A 22,003-nucleotide genomic window follows, 5' to 3' on the forward strand; every position below is an offset into this window, starting at 1 on the left:
GTGGAGGCAAGTGATCCCACGCTTGGCTTAGCTGCTCAGTTATTTTATCAAGTCCCCAGACTCTTTCCATCCTCCTAACATCCTTGGCATAGACTCAGCAAGGACTTTTTGTCTTCAAACTTGTCTCATGGTCTCAAGATGGCTGCTTCAGTTCCAAACATCATATTCTCAAAGACAGTGTCTAAAATAGAAAAGTAACCAAGGGGGCAAACAGGGGCTTCCCCTGTAGAACCGTCTCTTTTACAGGGGAGGAAAATCTATCCTAAAATCTCTAGTGCACTTTCCCTTAACACCTCATTCATCTCATTGGCCCGACATAAGTCTCATATACATATATATCCCCTCTTAGACCAATTCCTAGGCAAGAGGAATGTTACTGCCATGACTGGCTTAGACCAAGCAGGATTAGTTCCCAGGCGCTAGGCACACAGCCTGCAGGGAAGAAGGGAGTATGGCTGTTGGGTGTGCACTTGCCACGTGATACTAAAGGCAAGGGCTCATCAGGCTCTGTGATTGGCATAGCCAGAATGGAATAATTGAGAGGACTGAGGACATTCACTATTTATTCATAGATTTGGACAGCATGCTCGTTTAGTACCCTCTCTGATCTCAGGCATGAGCGAGGCACCCTGGTGTGTTGAAAGAACCGTAGGATATAGACCTGCAACATGCTTTATAATCTAAACGAGGGAGGAGTTAAGTATCAGTGAACAGTTAAATAAAAGCATGAAACAAATATTTAGCAAAAGCCAACATAGGATCAAATGGTCTCTGGGTCAGAGGGCAATTCAGCATATTGTTCTTGAAAGTATTTTGTGATTTCTTTGTCTTACTCATTACTGGATGGAAGCACTTTATTTTAATTTTATTTTATTTTCAACATCTTTATTGGAGTATAATTGCTTTACAATGTTGTGTTAGTTTCTGCTGTATAATAAAGTGAATCAGCTATATGTATACATATATCCCCATATCCCCTCCCTCTTGCATCTCCACTCACCCTCCCTATCCCACCCCTCTAGGTGGTCACAAAGCACCGAGCTGGTCTCCCTGTGCTATGCGGCTGCTTCCCACTAACTATCTCTTTCACATTTGGTCGTGTATATATGTCACTGCCACACTATCACTTAGTCCCAGCTTACCCTTTCCCCTCCCCGTGTCCTCAAGTCCATTCTCTACATCTGCGTCTTTATTCCTGTCCTGCCCTTAGGTTCTTCAGAACCATATTTTTTCTTTAGATTCCATATATATGTGTTAGCATACAGTATTTGTTTTTCTTTCTGACTTACTTCACTCTGTATGACAGACTCCAGGTCCATCCACCTCACTACAAGTAACTCAATTTCGTTTCTTTTTATGGCTGAGTAATATTCCATTGTACATATGTGCCGCATCTTCTTTATCCATTCATCTGTGGATGGACACTTAGGTTGCTTCCATGTCCTAGCTATTGTAAATAGAGCTGCAATGAACATTGTGGTACATGACTCTTTTTGAATTATGGTTTTCTCAGGGTAGATGCCCAGTAGTGGGATTGCTGGGTTGTATGGTAGTTCTATTTTTAGTTTTTTAAGGAACCTCCATACTGTTCTCCATACTGGCTGTATCAATTTACATTCCCACCAACAGTGCAAGAGGGTTCCCTATTCTCCACACCCTCTCCAGTATTTATTGTTTGTAGATTTTTTGATGATGGCCATTCTGACCAATGTGAGTTGATACCTCATTGTAGTTTTTTTTTTTTATTTATTTAATTTTAGTTCACTTTAATTTTATTTTTTTTAATTTTATTTATTTATTTATGGCTGTGTTGGGTCTTCGTTTCTGTGCGAGGGCTTTCTCTAGTTGTGGCGAGCGGGGGCCACTCTTCATCACGGTGCACGGGCCTCTCACTATCACGGCCTCTCTTGTTGCGGAGTACAGGCTCCAGACGCGCAGGCTCAGTAGTTGTGGCTCATGGACATAGTTGCTCCGCGGCATGTGGGATCTTCCCAGACCAGGGCTCGAACCCGTATCCCCTGCATTGGCAGGCAGATTCTCAACCACTGCGCCACCAGGGAAGCCCCCTCATTGTAGTTTTGATTTGCAGTTCTCTGATGATTAGTGATGTTGAGCATCCTTTCATGTGTTTGTTGGCAATCTGTATATCTTCTTTGGAGAAATGTCTATTTAGATCTTCTGCCCATTTTTGGATTGGGTTGTTTGTTTTTCTGATATTGAGCTGCATGAGCTGCTTGTAAATTTTGGAGATGAATCCTTTGTCAGTTGCTTCATTTGCAAATATTTTCTCCCATCTGGGAGTTGTCTTTTCATCTTGTTTATGGTTTCCTTTGCTGTGCAAAAGCTTTTAAGTTTCATTAGGTCCCATTTGTTTATTTTTGTTTTTATTTCTGTTTCTCTAGGTGGTGGGTCAAAACGGATCTTGCTGTGATTTATGTCATAGACTGTTCTGCCTATGTTTTCCTCTAAGAGTTTAATAGTGTCTGGCCTTACATTTAGGTCTTTAATCCATTTTGAGTTTATTTTTGTGTATGGTGTTACAGAGTGTTCTAATTTCATTCTTTTACATGTAGCTGTCCAGTTTTCCCAGCACCACTTATTGAAGAAGATGACTTGTCTCCATTGTATATTCTTACCTCCTTTATCAAAGATAAGGTGACCATATGTATGTGGGTTTATCTCTGGGCTTTCTATCCTGTTCCGTTGACATATATTTCTGCTTTTGTGTCAGTAGCATACTGTCTTGATTACTGTAGCTTTGTAGTATAGTCTGAAGTCAGGGAGCCTGATTCCTCCAGCTCTGTTTTTCTTTCTCAAGATTGCTTTGGCTATTCGGGGTCTTTTGTGTTTCCATACAAATTGTGAAATTTTTTGTTCTAGTTCTGTGAAAAATGCCATTGGAAGTTTGATAGGGATTGCATTGAATCTGTAGATTGCTTTGGGTAGTATAGTCATTTTCACAATGTTGATTCTTCCGGTCCAAGAACATGGTATATCTCTCCATCTGTTTATATCATCTTTAATTTCTTTCATCAGTGTCTTATAGTTTTCTGCATACAGGTCTTTTGTCTCCTTAGGTAGGTTTATCCCTAGGTATTTTGTTGTTTTTGTTGCAATGGTAAATGGGAGTGTTTCCTTAATTTCTCTTTCAGATTTTTCATCATTAGTGTATAGGAATGCAAGAGATTTCTGTGCATTAATTTTGTATCCTGCTACTTTACCAAATTCATGGATTAGCTCTAGTAGTTTTCTGGTAGCATCTTTAGGATTCTCTATGGATAGTATCATGTCATCTGCAAACAGTGACAGCTTTACTTCTTCTTTTCCGATTTGGATTCATTTTATTTCTTTTTCTTCTCTGATTGCTGTGGCTAAAACTTCCAAAACTATGTTGAATAATAGTGGTGAGAGTGGACAACCTTGTCTTGTTCCTGATCTTAGAGGAAATGGTTTCAGTTTTTCACCATTGAGAACGATGTTTTCTGTGGGTTTGTCATATATGGCCTTTATTATGTTGGGGTAAGTTTCCTCTATGCCTACTTTCTAGAGGGCTTTTTGTAAATGGGTGTTGAAATTTGTAGAAAGCTCTTTCTGCATCTACTGAGATTATCATATGGTTTTTATCCTTCAATTTGTTATTATGATGTATCACATTGATTGATTTGCATATATTGAAGGATCCTTGCATTCCTGGGATAAACCCCACTTGATCATGGTGTATGATACTTTTAATGTGCTATTGGATTCTGTTTGCTAGTATTTTGTTGAGGATTTTTGCATCTATGTTCATCAGTGATATTGGTCTATAATTTTCTTTTTTTGTGATATCTTTTTCTGGTCTTGGTATCAGGGTTATGGTGGCTTCGTAGAATGAATTTGGGAGTGTTTCTCCTCTACAATTTTTCGGAAGAGTTTGAGAAGGATAGGTGTTAGCTCTTCTCTAAATAGAGATAGATAGAATTTAATAGCTGTCAAATATCTCCAAACAAATACCGTTTGATAGAATTCGCCTGTGAAGTCATCTGGTCCTGGACTTTTGTTTGTTTGAAGATTTTTATTTACGGTTTCAATTTCATTACTTGTGATAGGTCTGTTTATATTTTCTAATTCTTCCTGGTTCAGTCTCAGAAGGTTGTGCTTTTCTAAGAATTTGTCCATTTCTTCCAGGTTGTCCATTTTATTGGCTTATAGTTGCTTGCAGTAATCTCTCATGATTCTTTGTATTTCTGCAGTGTCCGTTATTACTTCTCCTTTTTCATTTCTAATTCTGTTGATTTGAGTCTTCCCTTTTTTTCTTGATGAGTCTGGCTAATGGTTTATCAATTTTGTTTATCTTCTCAAAGAACCAGCTTTTAGTTTTATTGATCTTTGCTATTGTTTCCTTCATTTATTTTTCATTTATTTCTGATCTGGTCTTTATGATTTCTTGCCTTCTGCTAACTTTGGGTTTTTTTTGTTCTTCTTTCTCTAATTGCTTCAGGTGTAAGGTTAGGTTGTTTATTTGAAATGTTTCTTGTTTCTTGAGGTAGGATTGTATTGCTATAAACTTCCATCTTAGAACTGCTTTTGCTGCATCCCATAGGTTTTGGGTCATCATGTTTTCATTGTCCTTTGTTTCTAGGTATTTTTTGATTTCCTTTTTGATTTCTTCTGTGATCTCTTGGTTATTTAGTAGTGTATTGTTTAGCCTCCATGCATTTGTATTTTTTACAGTTTTTTTTTTCCTGTAATTGATATCTAGTCTCATAGCATTGTGTTCGGAAAAGATACTTGATACGATTTCAATTTTCTTAAATTTATCAAGGCTTGATTTGTGACCCAAGATATGATCTATCCTAGGGCATGTTCCATGAGGACTTGAGAAGAAAGTGTATTCTGTTGTTTTGGGGTGGAATGGTGTATAGATATCAATTAAGTCCATCTTGTTTAATGCGTCATTTAAAGCTTGCATTTCCTTATTTATTTTCATTTTGGATGATCTGTCCATTGGTGAAAATGGGGTGTTAAAATCCCCTACTATGATTGTGTTATTGTCAATTTCCCCTTTTATGGTTGTTAGCATTTGCCTTATGTACTGAGGTGCTCCTATGTTGGGTGCATAAATATTTACAATTGTTATATCTTCCTCTTGGATTGATCCCTTGATCATTATGTAGTGTCCTTCTTTGGCTCTTGTAATAGTCTTTATTTTAGGGTCTATTTTTTCTGATATGAGAATTGCTACTCCAGCTTTCTTTTGATTTCCATTTGCATGGAATATCTTTTTCCATCCCCTCACTTTCAGTCCATATGTGTCCCTGAAGTGGGTTTCTTGTAGACGGCATATATATGGGTCTTGTTTATGTATCCATTCAGCCAGTCTATGTCTTTTGGTTGAAGCATAATCCATTTACATTTAAGGTAATTATCGATACGTATGTTCCTATTACCCTTTTCTTAATTATTTTGGGTTTGTTATTGTAGGTCTTTTCCTTCTCTTGTGTTTCCTGCCTAGAGAAGTTCCTTTAGCATTTGTTGTAAAGCTGGTTTGGTGGTGCTGAATTCTCTTAGCTTTTGCTTGTCTCTAAAGGTTTTAATTTCTACGTCAAATCTGAATGAGATCTTTGCTGGGTAGAGTCATCTTGGTTGTAGGTTTTTCCCTTTCATCACTTTAAATATGTCCTGCCACTGCCTTTTGGCTTGCAGTGTTTCTGCTGAAGATCAGCTGTTAACCTTATGGGGATTCCTTTGTATGTTATTTGTTGTTTTTCCCTTTCTGCTTTTAATATTTTTTCTGTGTATTTAATTTTTAATAGTTTGATTAATATGTGTCTTGGCGTGTTTCTCCTTGGATTTATCCTGTATGGGACTCTTTGCACTTCCAGGACTTGATTGACTATTTCCTTTACCGTATTAGGGAAGTTTTCAACTATAATCTCTTCAAATATTTTCTCAGTCCCTTTCTTTTTCTCTTCTTCTTCTGGGACCCCTATAATTCGAATGTTGGTGCATTTAATGTTGTCTGAGAGGTCTCTGAGACTGTCCTCAATTATTTTCATTCTTTTTTCTTTATCCTGCTCTGCAGTAGTTATTTCCAGTATTTTATCTTCCAAGTCACTTATCCGTTCTTCTGCCTCAGTTATTCTGCTATTGATTCCTTCCAGAGAATTTTTAATCACACTTATTGTGTTGTTCATCATTGTTTGTTTGCTCTTTAGTTCTTCTAGGTCCTTGTTAAACATTTCTTGTATTTTCTCCATTCTATTTCCAAGATTTTGGATCATCTTTAGTATTATTACTCTGAATTCTTTTTCAGGTAGACTGCCTGTTTCCTCTTCATTTGTTTGGTCTGGTGAGTTTTTACTTTGCTCCTTCATCTGCTGTGTATTTCTTTGTCTTCTCATTTTGCTTAATTTACTATGTTTGGGGTCTCCTTTTTGAAGGCTGCAGGTTCGTAGTTCTCATTTTTTTTTTGGTCTGTGCCCCCAGTGGGTAAGGTTGGTTCAGTGGCTTGTGTAGGCTTCCTGGTGGAGGGTCTGGTTCCTGTGTTCTGGTGGATGAGGCTGGATCTTCTCTTTCTGGTGGTCAGGACCATGTCCGGTGGTGTGTTTTGGGGTCTCTGTGAACTTACGATTTTAGGCAGCCTCTCCACTAATGGGTGGGATTGTGTTCCTGTCTTGCTAGTTGTTTGGCAAGGGGTGTCCAGCATTGGATCTTGCTGGTCATTGAGTGGAGCTGCGTCTTAGTGTTGAGACGGAGATCTCTGGGAGAGCTCTCACTGATTAATACGTGGAGCTGGGAGGTCTCTGGTGGTCCAATGTCCTGAACTCGGAGGCTCAGAGTTCTCCCACCTCAGAGGCTCAGGCCTGACATCCAGCCGGAGCACCAAGACACTGTCAGACACATGGCTCAGAAAAAAAGGGAGAAAAAGAAGAAAGAGAGAAAAAATAAAGTAAAATAAAATAACATGTTATTAAAATAAAAACATATTCAAATAAAAAAATTTTAAAAGTAATAAAAAAAAAGAAGAGAGCAACCAAACCAATAAACAAACCTCCAGTGATAACAAGTGCTATAAACTATACTAAGATAAACATAAAAATCAGAAACTAGTCAGTCGCATACAGCACACCCGAAGGCTACAGTTGCTCCCAAAGTCCACCGCCTCAATTTTGGGATGATTCATGTCTCTTCATGTATTCCACAAATGCAGGGTACATCAAGTTGATTGTGGAGATTTAATCCACTGCTCCTGAGGCTGCTGGGAGAGATTTCCCTTTCTCTTCTTTGTTTGCACAGCTCCTGGGATTCAGCTTTGGATTTGGCCCCATCTCTGCATGTAGGTTGTCCTCTGGCGTCTGTTCCCCACCCAGACAGGACGGGGTTAAAAGTTTGGCTAATTAGGGGGCTCTGGCTCACTCAGGCCAGGGAGAGGGAGGGGTACGGAATGTGGGGTGAGCCTGCAGTGGCAGAGGCCGGCATGATATTGCAACAGCCTGAGGTGCGCCGTGTGTTCTCTCTGGGAAGTTGTCCCTGGATCATGGGACCCTGGCAGTGGCGGGCTGCACAGGCTCCCGGGAGGGGAGGTGTGGATAGTGACCTGTGCTCGCACACAGGTTTCTTGGTGGCGGCAGCAGCAGCCTTAGCATCTCAAGCCTGTCTCTGGTGTCCGCACTGATAGCTGCGGCTCACGCCCATCTCTGGAGCTCACTTAGGCGGTGCTCTGAATCCCCTCTCCTCGCGCACCCCGAAACAGTGGTCTCTTGCCTCTTTGGCAGGTCCAGACTTTTTCCTGGACTCCCTCCCGGCCAGCTGTGGGGCACTAGCCCCCTTTCAGGCTGTGTTCACGCAGCCAACTCCAGTCCTCTCCCTGGGATCTGACCTCCGAAGCCCGAGCCTCAGCTCCCAGCCCTTGCCTGCCCTGGCGAGTGAGCAGACAAGCCTCTCAGGCAGGTGAGTGCTGGTTGGCAGTGATCCTCTGTGCGAGAATCTCTCCGCTTTGCCCTCTGCCTCCCTGTTGCTGCACTCTCCTCCGTGGCTCCAAAGCTTCCCCCCACCCAGCCACCCTGACTCCACCAGTGAAGGGGCTTCCTAGTATGTGGAAACTTTTCCTCCTTCACAGCTCCCTGCCAGATGTACAGGTCCCATCCCTATTCTTTTGTCTCTGTTATTTCTTTTTTCTTTTGCCCTACCCAGGTACGTGGGGAGTTTCTTGCCTTTTGGGAAGTCTGAGGTCTTCTGCCAGCGTTCAGTAGGTGTTCTGTAGGAGTTGTTCCACATGTAGATGTATTTCTGATGTATCTGTGGAGAGAAAGGCGATCTCCACGGCTTACTCCTCTGCCATCTTGAAGGTCCTCCTGGAAGCACTTTAAAAACTATTTTCAATTGGCCCGATTCATTTTTATATCCTCTGCCGGGTTTTTGTTATTTCCATCCAAAGAAAATGCATAAATTTTTCAATGATTTAAGGATATTTGGGCCAAGGAAATTATTTTTAGGTGTTAAACACAATATTGCTGGCTTCCCAGAAAAAATATTTGGTGCTTCAGCAGGAGATCTGAACCACTCTTAAATTTAAGCATCAGCCCTGGTAGCTTTACTGTGTAAGCCTGACATTTTATGATTTTTTTTTTCTTTTTGGGGGTTCCCTGTGGATCTAAGCAGTATTCAAATTAAGCATGAACATTCATATCAACAGTTACGTTAGAGGCATTTGAATAATGCTTTAAAAAATGCCATAGCAGCAGCCAAAACTTTAATTTGGCCTCTGATTAAAGGTAGTCTTCTCAATCTGGCCTCAGTTCCTAGAGTAACCCTTTGAACAGATAAACACAAACACATACTTCGCTGATAATTGTGGTGATCTATAATAAATTGGTTTAGGAATTGTTATCATTTGAAACCCAAAAGGGTGATCCAGAATATGGGCTCTTATTTCTCTAGAGCTCCAGTCGGAGAATCTTCCCTGTAGCCCAGTCACTTTGGTAAGATCACCACCTGGGAGACCTCCGCGCCTTTTTATTTTAGGGCTTTTGTTATGTCACCCCCCCACCCCCCCGCCCCCAGAGATGCTAACCTTATTTTTTCCAGCCTCTTCTTGGTTGGGGGTTGGAGAGAGCAGGGAGGGACATGCCCAGCATGGCATTTCTCATCCCTCTTTTCAGGGACTGTTCTAATTAGAGTGGGGAGTAAGTGCTTTGCTACCTCACCCCACCCTGTTGGCTATTTTAACTGTTCCTCAGCCCTAGCTGAGCTAGAGCAATGGCTAGCTCATTGGCATGGTGACCCATGCCAATCTAACAAGAAACGGTTCTGCCAAACAGTCACAGTAGTTCTGTGCCCTTGAGCACTCCAGTAGCAACGGGGGCCAATGAGCAATTGGGGAAAATGTGGTGGATCTCGTGCTAAAGACAAAGGGTAAGATGCAGGTTGCAGAACGTGCTCACCTTAGAGCTGGCTTCAGGTCTGCGTTTGAAAGCCACGGCCTTCAAACCAAAGCTAGAATGCCAGTTGGAACCAACAAAGAGCAACGGGCATAGACTGTGGTCTAAGTAAAGCTGGCTGGAGCCACTACTCTGGGTACTTGATGGAGATGCCAAATGTTCCAGAATGGTTGACTGCTAAATGTTTACCAGAGTTAGGTCAGGGACCTAGAGAGTGGGGGAAGGAATATAATGGGAGGCTGGAGAGTATGACAGCTAAGGCTTGGAATCAGGCATATCTGGGTTCATATCCAAACTCTGATAGTTACTAATCAGTGTGTGCCAACTTAGTAGGTTATTTAGCATCTCTAAGCCCCAGTTTTCTTCTCTATAGAGACAAAAGTTCTGAGTTAGGTGAAAGTCATTAAAAACCAGACTCAAATTAATGGAATAAAAAAAAATTATTAGTATGTAGAACTGGAAAGTCCAGGGGCAGTCTGGGCTTCAGATAGGGCTTGATCCAGGGGATCAAACCATATCAGCTTTTCTTTGCTCTGTAGTAACTTCATTCTCAGGCAGGTTCTTCTCTTCTGGTGGCAAGCTGGCTGCTTGATGTTCTAGACCCACAAATATTACTCTTTCAGCAACCCTAATGAAGACAAAAAATATTTCTTCCCTTGCAGTCCCCCCGAAAAAAAAGCCCTGAGATTGACTCTCTTGGTTCATGAAGTCATTACATACACTCGAACCAGTTACTAAGAACTGGGTCACTGCCCAGCCCTGGAGCCCAGAATGGGGTCAGCCCCACCCAAGCTGCAAGACTGACAATAGGGAAGGGATAATTTTTTCCAAATGATGGTGTCTGTACCAGAGGAAGCGGGGATGGATGCTGGGCCTGAAAAACAATAGATGCCCACTGAGCAGAAGTCCATTCCTGGTCCATCCTTGTTAATAAGGAAGTGGGAAGGCAGGAACAAAAACACTGCTGTTATTTGTAAGGACCAGGGGCCAACAACTCCCTACCTTTCTTCACAGCATGACAGCCTTTCTACTATGGAAATCTGGTTGCAGCTTGAATGTGGCGTACAACCCGTGTTGCTTTAAGCTCTCAGGGCATCAAGCCTTGCTGTTGCTGCTGCAGCTCTGCACGCCCCACCCCCCCACGTCCTTCTCTTCTCCATTATTATTATTCTCTCCAGGTTTTGGTGCTTTTCCTCTGTGTTTTCTGGTGTGACTCTTGGCTACGGATAATCCAGACCGTGACTGCTGACTGTAGCCACATGAGTCTGGGAAGGCGGTCAGCAGCTACTACTGATAGGTGAGGAGGGCTCCTTCAGAGGGCAGGGGCACGGGGCTTCTCACCTGCGGCACTTTGGAGCCAGATGATACAGGCTGGGGCCTCAGAGAATCTGGCGAGGGATTATGGGACTTCCTGGGACCCTTGGGACTTTCCATATACCTCACAGAGGTTTAGGAGTTTTTCGCTCTCCCTTTCCCAGGCCAGCGGCTTGCCCTTCATCCTTCCTCATGGCTCCCACTCCGGGGCTTCCATTTCTGCAGCTCCCTCTTGTCTCCTCTACACGATGAGGGATAAGCCGTCACAGGTCACCCCTCGGGAATGTGGGTGGTTCAGGGAGACACAGGCAGGTCAGCATCTTCCAACACTGAGCAGGGCCAGTGAAGGGATGGACGGAAGACTAGTCACACAGGTGAAGTCCCTGAGGCCAGAGACATGGCAGGATTTACCTTCGGCCGTAGGGCAGGCCAGAATTAGAATGAGTTTATAATAATGTGAAAAAAACTGTTCACAAGAAATGTTCCACACAAACTGATAACAAGAATCTCAGCTGGGGAAAGATAAACTCTCCCTGGTGGCAGTGGGCTCTGTGCACTTCCCTCCAGGCCGGGCTGCAGGAGGGAGGAGATGGGTGAGAGAACTGAGAGAGTTTTAGATGAGTTGCACAAAATGCGGGAATAAGAGAAGAGAAGGCAGGACACAGAAGGGGCGTGGCTAATTCGGTTGGGGTGGGTGAGTGGCTAGATAAATTCACCCTGGGAGCCAAGCAGGGAAGACATTTCCTCCTTCAGAGATAAAACAGTGCCCAGAGGAGATGCCCAGCCTCGGGCCAAAGTGAGAAATGGGAAGGAGGGAAGCTTTGCTCTGAGGAAGAGGGTTTAGAGTGAAGGGAGCAGGGACCACCCGGAAGGGGGACCCTCTCCTGTCCCAGAGTGGGGGGACCTGGGAGACTGTGCATGGCTATCTCGGACCTTGGAACACCTCTGTTTTCTTCATCTGTGGGTAAGCTGTGCTCTGCGCTTGAGCAGCTGTGTGAGGACAGGCGTGGGAGGACGGGGTGATGAAGTGATGCGGCGGGGGCGGCCTGGGTCTCAGGACTGAGGCGGTGGACAGAGAAGTCTCCTCTTCCTCCTGACGCTGGGGTGGTGGTGGCCACGTCCGGACTGGAGAGGCCTAGCAGTATTACAGGACGCCCTCTGTAGGCCCCTTCAACCTCGGGTGCCTCACCTGCCCTTGGCCGGGCAGGGTTTGTGTCCTGGTTCCCGTCCTGCGTGAGGGCCACTGTGAGGTCAGCCCCCTCTGCTCCCACCCACACTTACAAAGCTCTCCAGGCTCCAGCCCAGCCTAGAGGAACTATTCATTCTCTGAAGCTTTATTTCAATTTCCATAGCATAGAAGAAAAAAGAAGTCTAAAACAAAAAGTAAAACCATTTTAGACAGCTAGGGGCTTAGTTTTGGTTATTTGGGGGCTTGGGGGAGCTGCTTGGGGGCTTTCCATCCCTGGAGAATCCAAACCAATGAAAAGTAAAAATTGGGTCCCAAGATTACATGGAAAAGTCTCAATTCAGCATAAACTCTGAAAGCCGCGTTTTCAGCCTGAAAGATGAGGGCTTTCTGGTGGAAATGTTGGCAGCACCTGGCTCCGTGGCCCTGGACCTGGGCAGTGCTATGATGCTGTTTATTTGAAGGCAGGACGCAGCCCCGGGAGCGGCGGCGCTCTTGGGGAGTGTGGTCCTCAGCTCCCCGCCCTCCCTGCCTCCGGGGAGCGAGCCCCTCCTCCTCCCACCCAGCCCTGCTCTGGCTCCCCTGCTGGAGGGCTCTCCCTGCAGATTGATCCTGGGCATCTGCCACGAGCTCCCTTTGCCTTTGAAAGAAAGCGCTGTTGCTTTCCACCTGCCTCATCTGGGGGGGATTTTCTCTCTGTCTACCTGCAGGGGAGGAAGCGCAGCTGTGGGCAGGGAGGGCGTGGGACCCACTAGAAGCTGAAGTAAAAGGTGAAGCCGCAGCCAGCACCCGAGGGACTTGTCCTCTGGACACCATACCTTATACCTCAGCGGTGGTCTCCTCCAGGCTGGCAGCTCAGCCCCTCAGCTGGACTTGGACCTGAGGGAAAGCCTTGCTTGGCAGGGTTGTGTGTGTGAGTGGTGCGGGGATGAGGTGGACGAGGACAGTAGAGGTAGTGATTGTGAGCACTGGCCTTGCAACAAGACAGGAGTGGATTTGAATCTCAGCCCTGGGACTTACTGGCTGTGTGACTTTGGGCTAGTTGCTTGACCTCTCTGAGGTCCAATTTCTTGATTTTTTTTTTTTTTACAGTGATAATAATGTGTACAGTCGATAAAGGCTTAGGACCTCTCGTGCCCCACAATATATTGCGTGATTTTGAAATCAATGCCTTGGGCTCAGACCTATAGGCTGTGGTTTATGAAAATTCCATCCTTCTCCTGAAATGAGGCTTATGCTCTGGTGGACTTCTCTGCCCCAGCTTCCAGTTGGCACCACAGCCTCTGTCTTGCCTCTCTATCAGCCCCCATTCAACACTCAGGTCCTTCAGCACTTTCCACAAAACCCTCTCCCAGCAAGCACTTTGCACATCTGGCGTACTTTATGGATGATCTGGGGACAAGGACCCAGCGGCTTCCCGTCTTCTTTCTGGTTCTTTCTCCTCACATCTCTCCACTCCTGTCCTCCAAGATTGCTCAGAGTTCCAAATCCTTCTGCCTCTATTTGTAGGGTGTGATGCAGTTTCGTTCAGCATCGGTGGGGATGTTGGGGGCAGCTTCCAGGAGCCCTCCTTAAAGACCGCCGGTGCCCACCCTTTTCTCCCTTTGTCCTTACCCCTCCCTCTGTCCTCCCGTCTGTTATGTGGATGTGGTCTGCACCCCAGGAATGGCCAAGTTGTGAGCCCAAAGGGGCCTGGGCTCCCCAAGAGCATGTGGAGTCACCATACCAGTTGTGGACTGGTTTCCTCCGCATTTTTACGTGTGAGAGAAATAAGCTGCTATGTTGTTTCAGCCTCCGCCACTTTGGGTCCCTGTTTCTCACACTTGAACCTTCTCCTATCTGAGGCAGCAGGTTTCCTGGCTCCGAGTCCCGCTCAGCCTGTCACCGGCTGCGTGCAGGGCAGTAGGGTACATGCTCACTGGGGGGCACTGGGGCGGTTTGCACAAGCCCTCAGAGCATCCCAGGGGGCATTCTGAGTGCAGCCTGCATTCTGCCCTCGGCTTGGCTTCCCGGGGCCTAGAAGGAAGCAGGGAACCGGTCATTTCCAGCGATTGAGGTTCGTCTCGAGTGCCCTCCTCCACCTTCTCTTTCTGCACTCTTCCCCCCACCTCCACGCATTGTGATGCTGGTCAGGCACCTCCCCCCCACCCCCATAGTAGGCCCTGCTACCCACGTGTTTATTTTCTCCTGCTCCCCTCAAAACCTGCTCTCAAGGAAGGCTCTCCAGACCCATTATTTTCATGATGGTCAGAACTACCGAGCAACATCGTGCTTCTGTGGGATATGGAGGTGGTCTGGGGTGACCGTCCTGCTGTGTCTAAACCATTCCCTATACAGCTGGTCACCCATACTCTCTGCAGTGAAATGGGCCTGCCTCTTGCCCAGAGGCGCAATGATTACAAGGCAGTGGGATTTGGTGAAAGGAGCTCAGGCTTTGGCACCAGCAGTTCTGACTTCCAGGTTTTGGATGTTGGGTGTTGAGAGCCTTGAGTTCTTTGTAGCGGGTGGGATTTCTGGAAACAGACGCGGAGATGGAATTTGGCCTCCAGGATGTTTATAATGGATCAACTTGTGTGGAAGGAGTAGAATTGGGCAGGGGGAGGAGTCGATCAGCAGCCCCCATGGGGAGCTCTGGAGCATACACAACGTGTCAGAGTGGTCCTATCGTGGGCTGGAATGCCGGGGCCTTTATGTCCCCACACTGTCAGTTGTGTGTGGGCTGCCTGGAAAGTAAAGGCCTGCCCCCGGATGAAGCAGCTCTCCGCAGCCAGTCATGCCCAGAAGGAGCTGGCAGCTGGAAGCAACTAGTCCTTCCCCGGAGCAGGGTCTGGGCCAGTGTCTCCTGCTCCATCACGTTCTCCATCTGCAAAATGGGGATGGTAACAGTACCAACCGCGCAGGGTTTAAGTTAGATAATGTGTGTGCATGTCCTTTGTAAACTGACATCAGTCACCTCTGTGGGCACTAAGGGCACTCTCCCTGCCAGGCAGCCCTGGACGTGGGAGCCCTTCCTGGCAGAGCTGCCCTGGGAGAAAGGCCTGGGTAAGTCACCCAGCTGACCAGCGCTTCCTGATAGGATTAACCCCCTGTGAATGTCGGGAGTGGTAAATCCAGAGCCTGCAGAGTAGGACGCTGTGAAGATGATCATTTTATTGAATCTCTGCTGCTCCTTCATTCAGATGTTTCACACTGAATGGCAGTCCAGGTTCAGAGCAAGATGGTTTCTGATCAAAACCAGTGAAATTAAAATGTGGAGGAAGTCCAGAAAAGAGGAATGCTGAAGGAAGCTGAGTTCCATTCCATTCTGAGATCTCTGAATATATTTAAGGCTTGCATCTCCCTGTTCTAAAAGCATAAAGCATAAAGCTTTCTATTCTGCATCAGTCAGGATCTGAGTCATTTCAGACCCAAGTCTGAGTTGGGGTAGATAATTAGAAGGATGCCTGTAGAAGACTGTCACAGTGACGGCCCCCAGTGAATCATGCCTCCTGGTATTCACCCCGGTGTGGTTCTCTCCCACATTGGCTCTGAGCTTGGCCATGTGACTTGTTTTGGCCAGTGGGACATCTTTCCTAGCTGAGACTTGGTAGGTGCTGGGGCACTGGGATTTGCTGAGGTTTGGACTCGACTCCTTGAGGATGAAAGACTAGGTGGAAAGAGAGGCCCTGCCCTCCCAGGCAGCCCTCCCGCTGAATGGAACCTAGGTGAAGCCAGCAGAGCCCCCCAGCTGTCCCACAGAATCACAAGAAAGAATAAATTGCTGTTATTACATTATTTTTTAATTGAAGTGAAATTCACATAGCATACAGTTAACCATTTTAAAGTGTACAATCCAGTAGCATTTAGCACATTCACAATGTTGTTCAACCACCGCCTCCTTCTAGTTCCAAAACATTTTCATCACCCCAGAAGCAAGCCCTGTGCCCTTTAAGTAGGCACTCCCCTGTCCCCTTCCCTCTAGCTCCTGGCAGCCACCAATCTGCTTTCTGTCTCTATGGAGACAGACCTTTTGTGACTGGCTTCTTTTCATTTAGCATGATGTTTTCCATATTCATCCATGTTTTAGCAGTTGTCAGTACTTCATTCTTTTTTTGTACTCAAATCATTGTGGATATTCACAGCAGCACTATTCACAATATCCAGAAAGTGAAAACAACCTAAATGTCAGTCAACGGATGAATGGATAAATAAATTGTGGTATATAGATACAATGGAATATTATTTAGCTATAAGTTAGTGTTCTTTTAAGCCATTCAGTTTGGGGTTGCTTGTTACTGTAGTAATAGATAACTGATAGAGTTTTTAAGGTGATTGGAGTAATAACAAGAGCTATCAAGTTTTGGATGGTTTCTGTATGCTGTGTACTATGTGAAACACTTTGAATGCTAATGCTTTAATTTTCACAAGAACCCTGTGATTTAGTTACTAATAATGACCCCATTTTACAAATGGGAAAACTGAGAGATTAAATAATTTGCCCAATTTAACCCAGATGATCTCATTCCAGTGCTTATGCTTTATCCACTCATTGTACACAACCCGGCCCTAAACGATAGGTTTGCTCTGGGAGATGTAGGGGCACCAGCCCACAACAGCCTGTGGCTTTGCCATGAAAGAGACACAGTCTCAGTTTTCTATACAGTTCATTCTGAATATCACTGGAAGAGAGGATCGACAGAAATGAAAGCCAATCATGTTTAAAATCTGTACAATGTAAAATTCTAATCTGTGAAGCCTGACTCGGGAACACTGAACTTTGTAGAAATAACGTCTATAAAGGAACTATTCAAAGGCGGAGATTACAATCATAGTATTTGATATAAACAAAGCACACTTATTGATGGGTCAAAGGTTTACTGTAAAATTTGCGTGGGAAAGAATCCCAGTGAAAATAACTTTTGTGTGGAAAGACTTGGAAGGGATTTAACTGGGCTATTTAAAAACAATTGATCAAGGAATTAAATTGACTGAGTGGAGTTTGTTCCAGAAAATACTTCCGGTACAAAAACGTATCCACAAAGATATAGTTGTGGTTTAAATGGTCGTATTCTTAGGAGTCAAAACATCTTCACGACAGAGCATCTTCCTGAGTCAAAACATCTTTTATCTTTCCATAAGGAATTTTTGAAGAACGTAAAATGCTCTAAAAATGTGAGCATGGGTCACTCTGAGACGCTGCGAGAGACTTCTAAGACCCTTTGGAGAGTAAGCGCACTGGGACGTGGTCAGACTCCCAGATACTGGGGTTGCTCATGGTGCCAGGTAAGGAGGTGAAGGCTGCCCTGGGGAGCCAGGAATTCCCTCTTACGCAGGGCAGAGTCAAGTTCTCGTGTCCCTCTTGAGACACAGGCTCCGGGCAGGGAGGAGAGTGGCCCAGGGAAAAGCCATACGAGTAACCTCGGGGCCCAGTGTTTAGGGAACTTAATATAAACTCTCCATAAGATAGAGACTTACTCCTTAGTAGAGCAGGAAGAACAGCAACTTTGGGGGGTGTGGTCATCTTAGGTAACCACAGGGCCCAGTGCAACAAAGATGAACCCAGCTGCAGCACCTACCCCATGGCCAGGATGTGGGGGTTACCTGGGATCCACTAGAAAAGAATTTGGGCTGATTGGGGCAGTGTGGGGATGGGGACCCGTATGGGACTGTTCATACATTAGTCCCTATATGTAGGCCTACAGCTTTTTCAGGACTTCTGAAAATATTTATTAGCTAAAAATACGTAAAGAGAATTTCAAAGCTAAGGTGAATACATGAATAAGTGTATGTAAAATGTAACACTGGGTCATCTAATAATGGATTATGTATAAGTCTCATATAGTTATACATAAATATAAAAAGTTTGGATCATAAAAGTAAAACAAGGGTTTATTCTTTGCAAACTCAAATTTATGAAAATTAAACCTCCTTTCAAACATTTAGAGCAAAAATATAGAATATAAACATATATTATATATATGACTCTATCTAGTTATTCATCCATGAACACTGTAGGTATGTTGTAATATATTTGACATGATGTAGGAGTGGTCTAGGACCTATAAGGCTTTTCATGTGACATGAGTGGGGTGGGGTCATGACTTGAAAGTGAGGTAAGGGTAGTTAGCCTGGTAGCAAAATTGGGTGGGTGTGGAGCCAGTGACCATGTTAATTAGCCCAAGAGTTTGATTTTTCTTGAGGCTGGTGTGACTTAGGAAACAAGAACTGTATCCGACATTATTAGAATTTGAGCAGAAAAAAATACTGAGTACACAGGTAACAAATCTAGGTTTTAAGATTGAAAATGTAGGTTGTGGTTCAATGACATACCAGGTGCCAAGTGAGGTTACAAATAAAGCCCCCAAACCACACAGTGGTGCCTCTGTGTGAATTGGAGCCCTCAAAGGGTCCACTGTGCAAGGTTGTGCAACATGGTCACCGCCCTGCCATATCTCTTGGACTCATAGAAACATGGAAAGCAGGATAGAACTGTGAGGGTTGTTACCCTGCATTCTGTTCAATGAGATCCTACTCAGGATATAAGGGCTGCGTAGTCATCACAGGGAGAGGGAAAGAGATGCCGTCATGAGAGAGGAGACCCCCGGGCTGAGCCCTACACAAATCATCCTTCCTTCCTTGCAGATTGGGGACTCTGAGCCTCGGGGAAGACACAGCTCTCTCTCTGTTCCTAGAGAAGCTGGACAGATCTGGGCAGCTGACCACGGGCTGAACAGACAGATTGAAACGCGGGAAGCACTAATTTGTTAGGAATCCCTGAAGCCCCTTCTGTCACTGGACATTACTTATGTCCCAAAAGCTTTCTTTGCAGGCGCCTTCTCACTCACGAACACATCCATAAACTTAACGCCTTTGTTTTTTAGGGGGAGAGTGCGTAAGCCAAGGGCTGCCGCGGTAGCTGCTGGCTCTCTGAGCACTGCACTCTGTCACTGTTCATCTTGTTGAATGCCAGCAGGCCGGCCTCTGCCGAGAGGACAGTTAACTACTGCAACTTCACTTTTGGAGAGAACTTGAAAGTTCTCCTGATTCACAGCCTCAGAGCTGATTCCGCTGAAACAGGAAGCTCCCCCCTTGATGCTTTAGAAGCCACAGAGATGATGGAAACACTTCCCTGGTGGATGCTGAGAAACAGGCCCTTCACAAACACCACCCTTCCCAAGTTCAAGGAGAGCTTGGATGGAATGCACTTGGCCGGTGTGTTCTTACGGATATGCTTGCAGTGACTCGTAGGGCATTGGTGGGAATTTGAATAAAAGGCCTTCATCCTCTTTATTCTTGAACCAGGTGACTGTTCCTGCCCATTCTAACCCAGCCCACCCCTCTGCCTCTGCTCCTCCAGATTTAGAATCCTAGAATCTCAGGTCTGACAAAGCATGAGACTGCCTTATCTAACCCCGTATTTATTTCCCCTGAGGAAACAAAGCCCAGAAATATGAAAAAAATAGCCAATAGTTATTCAGCTTAGTATCACAGCTGTGGCTAAGTAGGGCTCATTGAAGGCAGGGCCATTCCCACCGGGGCTCAGGACTTGTGTCCCTTGTTTTTCACCCAGAGGAATGGGGCTGAAGACCCTTTGATGACACCCGGTTAACCCCAGGCTCCTATTTAGAAATGTGTGGGAATAAGCTGCATTCTAACCTCATGAATACAGATTGACTAGGACAAAGCTCCATTGGACACACAACTTTGCTTTGTGGACCAAACGTGGTGCTGAAAGTTGTATATAAAATTTTTTTTGTGTTAACAACTGCATACTACAAACACAAAGACAAGTGGCATGCTTAAGGAAAAGTAAAGGAATCCTTTTGTGAAGCAAGTTAGCATTTCTTAACTTGCCTTTTATGATAAATCTAGATCTTCACAATCCATGAGAATCTCTATATTTGGACATCGGGTGAAACCTTGGATTAAGTAACTGCTCCATGTCTTTGTTTTCTCACCCATAACATAATACTGATACTCCTCATCATCCCCTGACAGGACAATTGCGAGGTGTTAACTTTCTAGGCTGAACAGGAGCTGTTAGGCCCCCTGCCTACTACCGATATTGTCAGCAGTTTCCATTCTGTCTGTGGCCTTTCGCTGATGTTGGCTGGAAGGCTCTTGTCCTGGAACAGTGAGGATAGATTACAGAGTGTGTGAGAGGGCCCAGCAAGCAGTTCTCATGTTAGAGGAACTATTCACAGTGAAGAGAAGCCCAAACTGAGGGTGTGACAATCCGGTCCAGTTTAACTTGTGTACTGAGCACCTACTGTGTACCAGGCGCTGTACTGTGCCCGAGGAATGCAGAACTCAGTGACCTGCCCCTGCCCTCACTCGGTCACTAAAGGAGGGCCCCTGTCAGAGCCCTACTTGGATTCGATAAGGAGTAATTCTCCACCTTCTGACTTGGGCGTGGCCCATCAAGGACAGAGCCATCTTCCACCGATGTATTTTTGTTGTATTGAGGTGGTCCTAGCAGCTAGTCAAACATATCCTGAGGAGCAGGAGAGGCAGGAGACCCACAGAAGAAAGTGTAAAAATTCGTAGTGGCTTCAAGCTGGAATTTTGTCACGCTAAAGTCAAGATGCTTCTTTGGAAGAGTTCTGATCAAGCTCTCACTTTGCAGAGAAACTTCTCCCCAGCTTTCCTCCAGCACTTGAAGCTGCAAGCTCTGAAGGTGAGCTCAGGCTGTCGTATCCCTCCCCTTGGCTCCCTCAACTCCAGTAACCATGACGAGCTGCATCTGGCCATGGCGACGTCTAATTTTTTAGAAAAGCCTATCTGGAACACTCAACATACTTAAAAGGAGCACTGACAGATAAGCAGCCTTCACGATGCCATTTCCAAAAACCCATCTCTAATGAGGCGTAGCTAACAAAATGTATACGGTGATTATTTATTCCACCAGCAAGTCCCAAGGTGATAGAATCAGTTGCATGTGAAATGTGCTTTGACAAACCATCCCTGATTATGTAAGCCTCCCTCTGTGCTCTGGACCACGGAGCTTCCCCTATTGACTGGAGCTTCTGATCAACTCTTCCTGCAAATGGCAGAATATAGATGGACGTCATGGTCAGGTCTTGAGTCAGGCACCATCTCCTGGAGCTGCACTCAGAGAAACAGGCTGCTGAATAGTGGGCAGTTTAAGGGGTTGCAAGATACAGGGCAAAATGCTGTTGCTTCCCTGGGGACATGCCGGTTGCTGCTTTTATGGGAGACCAAGAAAGGGTGATGTGGCCATTGTAGTGAGGCCAGTGTTTCAGGGACCCCTGTCAGATCAGGGCTTTTTCTCTCAGCAGGTGCCCAGTTTCCACAGTTTCAAAAGGTAAGAACTTATACCTGCCCTGAAAATTCTGAAACCTCAGGCTGCTGGCAGTTTATCTGACATTTTCTGTTGTGTTTAGACTTGATGGGTTCAATTTTATAGCATAGAGATGCGTCAGTATTTTTCAGGACAGAGGGCCTGGGACAAGTGGGTAGTTTACTTTGATTCAAGATAGTAAAGTCGTTCTTAAAAGAACTCATAAATATCATACAGTCTGTATCTGTTAGGATTAGGACCAGCTGCTAGAAACAGACAAAGGAAATAAAAGTGGCTTCAGTAATATAGACGTTTATTTTCTCTCGTATAAACTAAGTCCAAATACCTAGAATAAGTTCAAAGCTCTAGCTTCCATGGCCCACGATGGCTTCTGGAGCACCAGCCATCACATCTGTATTCTAAGCAGGAGAAGGAAGAGGGAAGGGCAAAAAGAACGCCTTCTGATGGAATCCATTTTTTAAAGGAGCCCCACTTTTATTGGCCGTCCTTAGTTGCAGGGGAAGCTGAGCTATATATTATTTTAGCTGGGTACATGGCTGCTCAGAATATATCGGGCAGGCAACAGGCAGGCTCTGTCATATCATCTTTCAAGGGCAGCCTCTGAAGTTTAGGTAAAAAGAATACTGCTTTAGAACCTAGACATAACTGTGTGATAAGGGGTAATTTACTTTGATTTTCTGGATCAGTTTCTTTAGCCATAACAATGAAGATATTAATCCTACCTGATGGGACTGCTATAAGGAGTGGATGAGATGGCTTATGAAAGCACTCAGCACAGTG

At 45.0% G+C, this 22,003-nt stretch overlaps 1 protein-coding gene across 1 annotated transcript in view; it reads left to right on the forward strand.

Moving 5' to 3' along the window:
* TSPYL5 (TSPY like 5) overlaps nucleotides 1-18,859 on the forward strand; it is a 31,550-nt gene extending 12,691 nt beyond the window's left edge. Inside the window, exons 2-3 of the mRNA XM_036830899.1 lie at nucleotides 17,041-17,127; nucleotides 18,783-18,859. The gene's annotated coding sequence lies outside the window, so the exon portion shown is untranslated. The remainder of the gene's footprint in view (nucleotides 1-17,040; nucleotides 17,128-18,782) is intronic.
* Nucleotides 18,860-22,003: the final 3,144 nt, after the last annotated feature.

This window comes from Balaenoptera musculus, chromosome 17, assembly GCF_009873245.2.
Source record: "Balaenoptera musculus isolate JJ_BM4_2016_0621 chromosome 17, mBalMus1.pri.v3, whole genome shotgun sequence".
NCBI classification, from domain to species: Eukaryota; Metazoa; Chordata; class Mammalia; order Artiodactyla; family Balaenopteridae; genus Balaenoptera; species Balaenoptera musculus.